The following is a 13,835-nucleotide window of genomic DNA, read 5'->3' as shown; positions in this document are numbered from 1 at the left end:
TCCATCCTTCAGGGACTCCTGGACTCGCTGGAGCTGGACTGCGGCAATCATGCCATTTATAGAACTGAGTCTTCAATTTCTCAAACAGAAACGGGATCAGAGTCTGAACCCCAGTCTTTAAGCCCCTTACCCCAGGAAGCTCCCACTACTGAAAAACACTAGAGTCAACGGATGTGGTCCAGGATGAAAGAGAGTGTGGTGGACATTCTGACCAACAACTCTGTGACTTTGATCTCTTTTCTACAGTTTACAACATAAACCTGTTTTCAGAGGCCGCCCTGTTTCAGAGGCTGCTGATGCCCCTTCCCAACCCAAAGGGCTTCATTCACCTCACCTTCTGTATGAATGGCACCCCCTGGATGTAGGGAGGGCACAACTTGCTCAATTGTAAGCTGCAAATGGCAGGTCCACAAACAACATGCTCACAAAGTTCTGCTTTGGAATTTGATCAACCAGTCCAGCAATGCCAACGAGTCCCCTTGAAGTGTCCTATTGCCTGGCTCTTCCCTCCACTGGTGCGGCAGTGAGAAACCTCCCAACCACATTGTGTTTCTCCAGCTCGTGGAAGAATCAGATAGTGGTCACTCAGGTGGCAGTCCCTAAACTGTTCTGCAGGTTTTTGGAGATTATTCAAAAAAAGGATTCTGTGGTAAAATACAGTAGGAAAACACTTCATACTATCTCCCTTCCCAAGAGTCACAGCACCACATATCACGTCAGAGGCTCTGAGTTGTTTTACCCAGCATTCCCTTGACTTATTTTCACAGATCCAACTCCACATCCACTCTCCCAAGAGCCCTTGTTAAACCTTGTGGGCTGAGGGACACTGTGGGACCCTGATGGAGGGCTATCCCAGTGGAGGGGCCAGCCTGCACCACTGCCACTCCTCTGCACTAAGTGGTAATCTATGTGCTGGAGCCACACAGTCTTTCTGCTCATGGGAGTTCTCTGGGGCAGTCAGAAATGGCCTCTAGCCTTGGGAAGTTCATGGTTAGGAACCATTTTATTTATACTACATTTTAAATATAGAGGCAATTACTTCTCCTTTGAGCTTTCTAGTTCAAATTCTGGAAAAGAGGGACTTAACACTTGCTTGTGACCAAAGTAGGACCAAGCATGGAAATGGGGAGCACCACCCTTCCTGTGCTCTGCATCATTGAGATGGAGCTTGGGAAGCCCATCCCTCCTGCCTATCACTGGGGGTTGTTTCCAAAATGCTGGCCTCACTCATTAGTAGGTTGTGAAATTAGGGATATGTCATCAGGGTGTCGTATAGTATGAGTAACTGTTGTAAAACTTTTGTTTCAATTATATATTGGTTGGTGTCTTTATTGGTTTCTTTTGTTTATACAAAATAAAATGTATTTGTACTGTGGGGCATTGTCAAACTATTTGAAAATGTCCTCAGATCTAAAATCGTTCTCTTCCCAAGCAGAGAGAGTAATGCAGTGGCAACTGGCTGTAAAGGGAATGTTTACAGAGGCTGTTGCACAGAACTTCCAGGAAGCAAGAGTCCCCTGCACCAGATCCTCAAAGAGGCACAAGAGCAACATGTCAATAAAGATGCTTAAATGTTTGAACATGGCCTCGCCTGACCACTTCTGCTCATATGATAGCAACATGGCCAGTATGCAGAGGCTTTCCATATGTAAATGTTAGTGATTGTACAGGTCAAGTGTTTTAAGTGAAGCTTTAAAAAGACTTTTCTTCAACAGATATTTGAAGCAGTTTTTACTTGTGAGCCGACTTTGTAAAGATTCCCGACTCTAAATATTACATAGAGCCTGGTCAGCTCTAAGCAGCCTTCAGAAATCAGCATTTCCTGGGAACGAGCCACTGAGCAGCATGTGCAACAGACATGCTTTGTGGCCACTCACCCAGCATGGCCCGTGCTCATGTACAATAACAAAGGCAGGTTGTGGGTAAAATTGCAATGTTTCCAGAATCTCTTGCCTGGCCTTGGTGCATCTCCATATCAATAGGTGTTTCCAGGGGTGGAGAGAAGTAGTCCATCTCCATATCAATAGATAATTACAGGGGCAAGTAAGGGCATATCTGGATGGGAGAGGTTAGGTGGGGGTCCCTTCTGCAGCAGGGTCATGAGAGACATGGGGAGAGCAGAAGTAAACAACTGCTTGTAAGGAATAAACAGGTTTCTCCCACTTTTTTTCTCCCTTTGACCGATTCTGGTTTCAAAGGTATTTTGCCCTGGGATTTTCCCCCCAGAGTTACACGAGTTCTACTTGGTGCCTTCTTAGGAAAACAACACACACTTTTTAAAGAATAACAGATGCCTGTGTTATTAATAAGCTAAAAAAAACATGCCAGGCAACCAGGAGAACTGCACGTGGGCAGACGGCCAGGTGATGCTCTGGCTGAATCTCTTTTGCAGCACATAGCTTGCTCCATCACTTTGACTGGTTCCCAGGGTCTGTCACTTGCTCTCTAAGGACAAATCATGTTTTATTCCCATTGGCATTTCTTGCCCAGGTAGACAACATGTTGAACTCAACTGGATGCAAGGGAGGGGTCAGGGACGTTCACCCCCATTGGATGGATGGAGATGGAGGGCAAGTAAGCAGATGATGGGACTTCTGTTCTGAGTCACTTGCCAGCAGAGGACAGGGGCCAAAATGGCACATGCAGAGTGAGAGCTGAAGGGAGCAGGGGAAGGACAGGTCTCCGAGGAAGAGGAAAGGGGAAAGGAGTGTGCACTAATGAAAGCAGGAGCTGAAGCCTACAAAACATGAAGTGGGTTAGGGAGGCTGAGCCAGGGATGTCAGCTGTGGAATTATTATTTCTTTATGAAGGTATTATTGATATACACTCTTATGAAGGTTTCACGTGAAAAAACAATGCAGTTACTACATTTACCCATATTATCAAGTCACCACCCATACCCCAATGCAGTCACTGTCCATCAGTGCAGCAAGATGCCACAGATAGCTGTAGCATTATTTACTGCAGCCCAGGCATAGGACACTGATGGGCTAGAGTGAAACTGCTAGGCAGGAAAATAGATACGAGCAGGGTGAAGAGACAAGGCCACTAAACGGCACTCAAAGAGTTAACCAGATGAAACTAGAGAGCCAGAAAAAACAGTTAAAGAGTTAATGACTTGAAGCTCCAAAGGCCAGGAGTAACTTGGAATATTCAGATATTCCCCAGATAAAAGTATCCGAACACATAGCCCATGTCTTCTTTGTGTCAATTACATCATGCCATTGTAAGATTTACTTTAGCCTGCTAAAAGGCCCAGTTTATTCTTTAACTTAACTTACATGATGTTTTTTCCTCCTCCAGCCCCAAATCAAGTAATCTGCAACGTGGGCAGGAAACATGCGTCATGATTAATTTAGCAAACAAGCCCAGCTATAAACAGCATAAGTAAAAACAGGAAAGATTCCATGTTAAAGCTAAGATTGCATTTTAAAAACCAGGAAGTTAAGAAGTAAGATTCTTAACATATTCTTTAGTAGATGAAGCTCAGCTCACCTTGGGGGCAGGGCAGACGGTGTTAAATGATATGTTCCCAGAGGGAAGCTGCTACCATGGGGAGGAGCCAGATCAGTAAATTTCTTGTGTTAATTTTGCAGAATTACCTAGAGGACTGATAAAAGACACAATGTTGCTCATCAAAGATAAACATCTTGAGGCCACTTAACAAGTCTACACCCTCTAGCCCGCCCTTTGTCACATTCCTGAAAAATCCTTAAAAGGAGGAACCCCCAGTCTTTCAGCACACCTCTTCTCTGAGGTAGCCCACACCCTCCTTTCTCAGAGTGTGCACCTTTTTGTCTTAAATGAACATTAAACCTTTCAGGACTCATCTCCTCCCTGAGGTTGTGTTAGGCAGGAAAATAGATATGTCATGGGTGGAAAGAGAGTAAGATCAGTAAAGCCCACTAGAAAGGACTCAGAGTTAACCAGTTAAAACTAGAAAGCCAGAAAAGACTCAGAGTTAATGTGTTAATCAGTTAAGGCTCAAAAGGTCAGGAGCAACTTGGCTTTGAATGTTGAATATTCCCCAGATAAAGAGAAGTATCTCAGCATAACCCATGTCTTCATTTTGTCAATTAGATCATGATATAGTAAAATTTACTTTAGCCTACTAACAGGCCCAGCTATAAACAGCATAATAAAGACAGGAAGATTCCATCTTAAGGCTAAAGTTACATTTTTTAAAAATCCAGAAAGTTAAGAAGTAAGAATCTCAACATACTCTTTAGCAAACAAACACTAACTCAGCCCAACCTGGAAGCAAGGCAGGTGATCTTAAATGATATGACCCAGACCAGGAAGATGCTATTCTGGGAAGAAATTAGCAGTAAATTTCTTATGTTAATTGTGCAGAATTACCTGAGGACTAATAAGTAAAGAGACTTAATGATACATCAATGATGAACATTCTGGGACCACTTTAACAAGTCCACACCCCTAGGCCTTTGAGAATCCTCACCTGCCTATAAAACCACACCCTAAACCCTTAAGGACACCTCTTCTCTGAGGTAGCCCACACCCCCCTTCCTCTGAGTGTGCACCTTTTTGCTTTCAATAAACTTCTCACTGCTCAACATTTTGTCTCTGTGTTTTTCCATTGGTAAGTGTCTTTGTTACTTTTCTTTTTCTTTTCCTTTTCTTCATCTTCAAAAACCTTTATTAGCATGATTAAGAACATTTTCTTAAATAATGACAAAGAATTTCTAAACATGAAAGAGTATCAGCAACTATAGCTTAACCAATATTTGTGAATCAATGGACAGATTTATTGACAGTATTCATTTTATTAAAAACAATCCATTTATTGGTTCCATGTGAAATCATCACTATTGGTTTGACTGAGAATGAGTCCCTACTGCAATTAACTATAAAAAATATCTTCCATAATCGAAGTGTGACCTGGATTACTGAGCAAAGAGTTGATAAAAAATCCTTAGAATAGGGAGGATCCAAGATGGCAGCGTGAGTAGTTCAGCGGAAATCTCCTCCCAAAAACAAATATATTTATGAAAATACAACAAATACAACTATTCCTAAAAGAGAGACCAGTGGATTCAGTACAACAGCCAGGCCATATCTACATCTGTGAGAACTCAGAATCAGACAAAGGAGGTAAGAAACAAGCTGCAGCCGGGTGGGACCTGAGTGCCCCACCACCACCCCAGATCCCCTGCAGGAAGAAAGGAGTTGGAGCCAGGAGGGAGTGAAAGCCCAGGACTGATAAACAACCAGCTCTAGTAATCTGCACTGGGAGCGCAGACACAAGATGCATGGTGTGCTGTATATTAGAGAAACAGAAAAGCAATATCCACGAGTGGATCCAAGCAGGTGGCTCCCCTGGGACAAAAGAAAAGCAAGTGCTTTTTGAAAGTCTTAAAGGGACAGGGACCTCACAGCTGGACAAAATTGTCCTGGCACACTCAGCCCAGCAGCTGGGAATCCTGGGGAACTCCAGGTGACCTAACCCCCTGGGTGGCAGTGCAGCTGTGAAGCCCCTCATGGTGATAAGCAGCCTGCCAGTTATTCTCCCCAACTGACACAGACTCCGACACACCGGCCTAGTAGCGGGAGAGCAGTCATGCACACCAGCGGTAGTGACGGCCCAGTGGCCCAGGAGCGGCCTGCACATGCCGGCGGCAGGGCACCAGGGGGTCCTAGGAGCACCCAGCACATGCAGGTGGCAGCGGCACCAGAGAGGCCCAGGAGCATTCCGCGTGCACCCGCAGCAGCAGCGGCAGAGCAGCCCAGGAGCAGAGCAGCTGCACCCCCAGCACCCACAAAGAATCTCCGCCTGGCACACAGCCACCCAGGCTGGATGCAAAGGCCACAGCCGGTGCACAATTGCCTGGCAGAGACAATGTTCTCACAGGAGAGCACACCCACCACAACTGCCACTCCTTGCAGGGCTCTGTGCTAACCTGACGGAGACCCCGTCCACAGCAGATTAAGGGATTAATCCAGAGGCTGCTCCAGGAGTGCGGGTAACCAACACAGGCAGCAGAGAATGGCAAGGCAACCAGCAAGCAGGAAAGGACCTTATCCTCCCAGCTGACACATGCACTACCTGCCTACAGCTACCTCTATCAAGATGAAAAGGCAGAAGAATTTGGTCCAGTCCAGAATTACCCAGACAACCCTTGAGAGAAGACCTGGGGAGATAGACTTGACCAATACCCCATAAAAAGAATTCAAAATAAAGGTCATAACCAGCTGATGGATTTGCAGAGAAATATGCAAGAGTAAAAGGATAAGTTGGGAGGGAGAATACAGAAATAAAACTCTCTAGAAGGACTTAAGAGCAGAATGGATAAGTGCAAGAGGCTGTTAATGGAAGAGAAATCAGAGAACAGGAACACAGAGAAGCTGAGGCAGAGAGAGATAAAAGGATCTCCAGGAATGAAAGAATATTAAGAGAAATGTGTGACCAATCCAAACAGAACAATATTCGCATTATAGGGGTACCAGAAGAAAAAGAAGAGAGAAAAAGGGTTAGAAAGTGTCTTTGAAGAAATAATTGCTGAAAACTTCCCCAAACTGGGGGAAGAAATAGTCTCTCAGAACATGGAGGCCCACAGAACTCCAAGGGACCAAAGAGGACAACACCAAGACATATAATAATTAAAATGGCAAAGATAAAAGACAAAGACAGAGTAGCAAAGGAAGCCAGAGAGAGAAAAAAGATTATCTACAAAGGAAAACCCATCAGGCTATCATCAGACTTTTCAACAGAAATTTTACAGGCCTACATGTATCTCTATGTCAAGAGAATGGCATGATATATTTAATGCAATGAAACAGAAGGCCCTTGAACCAAGAATACTGTATCCAGCATGATTATCATTTAAAGAGGAAGGAGGGATTAAACAATTCCCAGACAAACAAAAGTTGAGGGAATTAGCCTCCCACAAACCACCTCTCCAGGGTGTTTTGAAGGGACTGCTCTAGGTGGAAGCACTCCTAAGGCTAAATAGATTTCACCAGAGAAAATGAAATCACAGCAAAGAAAGCAGACCAACCAAATACTAACTAAAGGCAAAAAATAAAATGAACTACTCATGAAAGCAGTCAAAGGAAACATAAAAAAACACAGAATAAAACACATAGCATATAAAGAATGGAGGAGGAGGAATAAGAAGGGAGACAAAATAAAGAATGATCAGACTGTGCTTATAAAAGCTTAATAAGCAAGTTATGTTAGACAGATAGTAAAGAAGCTAACCTTGAACCTTTGGTAACTACAAATATAAAGCCTGCAATGGCAATAAGTACGTATCTTTCAATAATCATCCTAAATGTAAACGGACTGAATGCACCAACCAAAAGACAAAGAGAAACAGAATGGAAGAAAAAGCAAGACCCATCAATATGCTGCTTACAAGAGACTCACCTCAAACCCAAAGACATGCACAGACTAAAAGTCAAGGGATGGAAAAAGATATTTCATGCAAACAATAGGGAGAAAGAAGTAGGTGAAGCAATACTAGTATCAGACAAAATAGACTTCAAAATAAAGAAAGTAACAAGAGATAAAGAAGGACATTACATAATGATAAAGGGCTCAGTCCAACAAGAGGATATAACCATTATAAACATATATGCACCCAATACAGGAGCACCAATGTATGTGAAATAAATACTAACAGAATTAAAGGAGGAAATAGAATGCAATGCATTCATTCTAGGAGACTTCAACACACCACTCACTCCAAAGGACAGATCCACCAGACAGAAAATAAGTAAGGACACAGAGGCACTGAACAACACACTAGAACAGATGGGCTTAACAGACAGACTACAGAACTCTACACCCAAAAGCAGCAGGATGCACATTCTTCTCAAGTGCACATGGAACATTCTCCAGAATAGACCAAATATTAGGCCACAAAAAGAGCCTCAGTGAATTCAAAAAGATTGAAATTATACCAACCAACTTCTCAGACCACCAAGGCATAAAACTAGTAATAAACCGTACAAAAGAAAAAGGCTCACAAACACATGGAGGCTTAACAACATACTCCTAAATAAACGATGGATGAGTGAACAAATTAAAACAGAGAACTACCAATATATGGAGACAAATGACAATGACAGCATAAAGCCCCAACTTCTGTGGGACACAGCAAAGGTAGTTCTAAGAGGAAAATATATAGTAATCCAGGCCTATCTAAAGAAGGAAGAACATTCCCAAATAAATAATCTAAAGTCACAATTACTGAAACTGGAAAAAGAAGAACAAATGAGGCCCAAAGTCAGCAGAAGGAGGGACATAATAAAGATCAGAGAAGAAATAAATAAAATTGAGAACAGTAACACAATAGGAAAAGTCAATGAAACCAAGAACTAGTTATTTGAAAAGATAAACAAAATTGATAAGCCCCTAGCCAGACTTATTAAGAGAAAAAGAGAATCTACACACATCAACAGAATCAGAAATGAGAAGGGAAAAATCACTATGGACCACACAGAAATACAAAAAATTATTAGAGAATACTATGAAAATATATATACTAACAAGCTGGAAAACCTAGAAGAAATGGACAACTTCCTATAAAAATACAACCTTCCAAACTGACCAAGGAAGAAACATAAAATTTAAACAGAACAATTACCAGCAAAGAAATTGAATCGCTAATCAAAAAGCTACCCAGAACAAAATGCCTGTGACAGATGGATTCACCACTGAATTTTATCAGACATATGGAGAAGACATAATACCCATTCTCCTTAAAGTTTTCCAAAAAACAGAAGAGGAAAGAATACTTCCAAACACATTCTATGAAGCCAGCATCAATGTAATACCAAAGCGAAGCAAAGACCCCACCAAAAAAGAAAATTACAGACCAATATCCCTGATGAACATAGATGCAAAAACACTCAACAAAAACCAAGTTCAAAAATACCTCAAGAGAATCATACACCATGATCAAGTGGGATTCATCTCAGGGATGCAAGGATGGTACTACGTTTGAAAATCTACTAATGTCATCCACCACATCAAGAAAAAGAAGGACAAAAACCACATGATCATCTCCATACATGCTGAAAAAGCAATAGACAAAATTCAACATCTATTCATGATAAAAATTCTCAACAAAATGGGTATACAGGGCAATTACCTCAACATAGTAAAGGCCATATATGCTAAACCCACAGCCAACATCACTTAACAGCAAGAAGCTGTAAGCTTTTCCTCTAAGATTGGGAACAAGGCAGGGATGCCCACTCTCCCCACTGTTATTCAACATAGTACTGGAGGTCCTAGCTACAGCAATCTGGCAAAACAAAGAAACAAAAGGCATCCAGATTGGTAAAGAGGAAGTCAAACTGTCACTATTTGCAGATGACATGATATTGTACATAAAAATCCCTAAGGACTCCATTCCAAAACTACTACAACTAATATCTGAATTCAGCAAAGTTGCATGATACAAAATTAATACACAGTAATCTGTTGCTTTCCTATACATTAATGATGAATTAACAGAAAGAGAAATCAGGAAAACAATTCCATTCACAATTGCATCAAAAAGAATAAAATACCTAGGAATAAACCTAACCAATGAAGTGAAACACCTATACCCTGAAAACTACAAGAAACTCTTGGGAGAAATTAAAGAGGACAAAAACAAATGGAAACTCATTCCATGCTCTTGGCTAGGAAGAATTAATATTGTCAAAATGGCTACCATGCCTAAAGCAATCTACAGATTTAAAGCAATCCCTATCAAAGTACCAACAACATTCTTCAATGAACTATAACAAATAGTTTTAAAATTCATATGGAACCACCAAAAACCCTGAATAGCCAAAGCAATCCTGAGAAGGAAGAATAAAGCACAGAGCATCTCGCTTCCCAACTTCAAGCTCTACTACAAAGCCACAGTAAGCAAGACAATTTTGTCCAGGCACAAAAACAGAGCCACAGACCAGTGGAACAGAATAGAGAGTCCAGATATTAACCCAAACATATACGGTCAATTAATATACAATAAAGGAGCCATGGACATATAATGGGGAAATGACAGCCTCTTCAACAGCTGGTGTTGGCAAAACTGGACAGCTACATGTAGGAGAATGAAACTGGATCATTGTCTAACCCCATACACAAAAGTAAATTCGAAATGGTTCAAAGACCTGAATGTAAGCCATGAAACCATAAAAGTCTTAGAAAAAAACATAGGCAAAAATCTCTTGGACATAAACATGATTGACTTCTTCATGAACATATCTCCCTGGGCAAGGGAAAGAAAAGGAAAAATGAAAAAGTGGGACTATGTCAAAATGAAAAGCTTCTATACAGCAAAGGACACCACCAAGAGAACAAAAAGGCATCGTACAGTATGGGAGAATATATTCATAAATGACAGATCCGATATAGGGTTGTCATCCAAATATATAAAGAGCTCACACACCTCAACAAACAAAAAGCAAATAATCCAATTAAATAATGAGCAGAGGAACTGAACAGACAGTTCTCCAAAGATGAAATACAGATGTCCAACAGACACATGAAAAGATGCTTCCACATTGCTAGTCATCAGAGAAATGCAAATTAAAACCAGAATGAGATAGCACCTCACACCAGTAAGGATTGCCACCATCCAAAAGACAAACAACAACATATGCTGGCAAGGTTGTGGAGAAAGGGGAACCCTCCTACACTGCTGGTGGGAATGTAAAGTAGTTCAACCATTGAGGAAAGCAGTATGAAGGTTCCTCAAAAAACTCAAAATAGAAATACCATTTGACCCAGGATTTCCACTCCTAGAAATTAACCCTAAGAATGCAGCAGCCCAGTTTGAAAAAGACATATGCACCCCTATGTTTCTCGCAGCGCTATTTACAATAGCCAAGAATTGGAAGCAGCCTAAGTGTCATTCAGTAGAGGAATGGATAAAGAAGAGGTGGTACATATACACAATGGAATATTATTCAGCCATAAGAAGAAAACAAATCCTACCATTTGCAACAACATGGATGGAGCAAGAGGGTATTATGCTCAGTGAAACAAGCCAGGTGGAGAAAGACAAGCATCAAATGATTTCACTCATGTGTGGAGTATAGGAACAAAGAAAAAACGGAAGGAACAAAACAGCAGCAGACTCACAGAACCCAAGAATGGACTAACAGTTACCAAAGGGAAAGGGACTGGGGGGGATGGGTGGGAAGCAAGGGATAAGGGAGGGGGTAAGAAAGGGAAGCATTATGATTAGCATGTTTAATGTGAGGGGGGGCATGGGGAGAGCTGTGCAACACAGAGAAGACAAGTAGTGATTCTATATCATCTTACTACACTGATAGACAGTGACTGTAATGGGGTTTGTAGGGGGGACTTATTGATGGGGGAAGTCTAGTAAACAATGTTCCGCATGTCATTCTAGATTAATGGTACAACAAAAATCCTTAGAGAGTTGGGTTTTTGTTTTTTGAAAACATTCCTTTTACATACTGCAAAGAAATAATTCATATTTTGGCTTTTAAAATTTCTACATGATATTTAGCACAGCAGTCCCCAAAGTTCCTCCCTTCCCATAATCGCAGATGCAGACCCTCTTCTAGAGTTTACATTCCTGGGGTGGACTCCGAAGACTCTGTCCCCCATGTCTTTATACTGGTTTGAGAACAAAGCGTCATCCAGCACATAGTAGTCATTATAAATATTGCCTTCACACAGGTACGGCAGTCTGATGAAAGCTTCAATTACAAAACCAGCTTTTCTGAAAACTTCAGGCAGACTATTCAGTTGTTCTTCCCAATTCTGTCCCTTGATTTCCAAAATTTCTGATGGTTTCTTCCACTTGCCACCCACCTATGTTTTCCACAAAGGGATGAAAGAGTAAGACCAGGGCAAGGATGACCCTGGCTCTAGTTGGCTTCAAGATGCTTCTGATATCTTTTAATAAAGTCAGGAGCTGATTACAGCAGTCCAGCAAATTCAAGCAGCTGATAATATCGTACTGGAACTGTGTATTCTGCCATTCATTTATACCAAGCACTCTGTATTTCTTCTTTTGAAGCTTCCATATCATAGTTTCAGTGGCATTAATCATTAATTTCTTCAAAATGAAGGCTTATGATTTTTGTGACTTCTCCATCTCCAGCACCTAAATCAAGAAGTCTATGAGTTTTCCAGCCTGGATTAATTTTAAGCAGTCTCTGAAATTGATCTGGTGAAAACACAAACATTGAACCTCTTCCTAGCAACCAATTGATAGAAGTTCTAGACATAAACAGGCTAAAAACAAATGACACAAAAGAGTGATATAATTGGATGAATAGCCAGCCCTATTTCTCAATGCTGCTGTTTAAGATCTGTGTTCTTTGATCAAGGTAACTGAACAAAGAGCCTGGAGTGATTCACATAATTTCTCTCTGTTGCACACATACCACTAGTGGTTCTCCTTCCTGCCGCCCGCGGCCACAGCTGGCCTGCCGGGCCCACTCCTCATGTTCACGTACAGGGAGCAGGTGAGCAGGCTCCACAGCACCCACGTCCTCCGTGCCACCCGCACAGATGCCAGTCTCAGGCACAGCCAGTCCACAAACAGTCTCATCAGGGGCTGTGCCTGCTCGCTTCAATCACCTCGGGCGCCCAAGCTCTAGACATCGTGGCCAGTTTGCCCATCCAGCCCCTTCAGGCTGTTACTTTGCTTCATTATAATCCTCTGGATTTCAGCTCAGATCTTCACTCTCTCTCTCTCCTATTTCAGATAAGTAGGGAGGGGCTGCTGAGAGCTCAGGTCTAGGCTTGCAAATTACTGTTGCCTGGGTGACCTGGATGGAACTGCAGCTTATAGTCATGCTCTTTGGTAGCCTGCCTGAGAGTCTCCTTTCTTTGCCTCTAGGAAATTTGCAGAACATAATCTCACTCCTTTCAGTGCTCTGTGGCTCCCCCAAATCTGGGGTGGTAAGGGCTCAGTTCTCACACCATGCAGATCCAAGTAGACACTGGATGCCAGGTGGCACTGGCTTAAGGAGTTGGCAGGGGATGCACCTCATGCTAAGTAGCAGTTTCCTGACATTCTCCCTTTAATCAATTCCTTCCTCAACTTGTGCTCTGACTTCACTGTGTTTCCAAACCAACTTCCCCCAACAGGTGCCCACACTTATTTCTCTCTTTAAGTGCATAACTTTAAGTAAAACTTTTACTCTGCTTCACTACTGTGTCTCTGCCCTTAACAATTATTTTTTGCGGCAGGGACAAGAACTAAGAAAAATAAACAATGTCCCCCTAACAAAACTGGAGCAGCAATGTGACCAGGGTCAGCACCTCCCATTGCCAAGCCCCTGTGGGTAAAATTGTAACATTTCCAGAATATCTCACCTGGCTTTAGTTCATTTGCATATCCTCAGGGGTGGAGAGAAGTTCATCTCTATATCAATGGATAATTACCTGTGCAACTGAGGGCATGTCTGAACCTGAGAGGTTAAGGGAAGGGGGCTGGTTTGCTTGGTTTCTGGCTTTTTACAGAGCAGAGGAGAAAGACAGCCTGGGACCACAGTTTGTGAGCAATAAATGGGTTTTAAACTCTATTTCTCCCTTTGACTGATTTCAGTTTTTAGAGGTATTTTCTGCCAGGATTTCCTCTCCCCGGACTTAACCTGGCACAGTCGGCAGGGTGCCTCTAAATCTGAAATCTGTCATAATGGGTGTGACCTTTGGGAGGGCTGCTCCTGTGGATGGTGGGGAGGCCCCAGTGGATGCAGTGACAGACGGTGCCGCTTCACCTGTTATTATTCCCCCAGCTGTGGCGCTTCCAACTTGGGAACCCCTAGTGGGGAATTGGTATTAAGTAAAGTACCTCCTAGAGAGGTGGGACCTTCCCCAGACTGGG

At 42.3% G+C, this 13,835-nt stretch overlaps 1 pseudogene; it reads right to left on the bottom strand.

Moving 5' to 3' along the window:
• Nucleotides 1-11,433: 11,433 nt before the first annotated feature.
• Nucleotides 11,434-12,656, bottom strand: LOC118921891 (protein-L-histidine N-pros-methyltransferase-like; annotated as a pseudogene).
• Between the last annotated feature and the right edge of the window lie 1,179 nt (nt 12,657-13,835).

This window comes from Manis pentadactyla, chromosome 17, assembly GCF_030020395.1.
Source record: "Manis pentadactyla isolate mManPen7 chromosome 17, mManPen7.hap1, whole genome shotgun sequence".
NCBI classification, from domain to species: domain Eukaryota; kingdom Metazoa; phylum Chordata; class Mammalia; order Pholidota; family Manidae; genus Manis; species Manis pentadactyla.
This window is presented reverse-complemented; position numbering and strand designations above follow the sequence as displayed.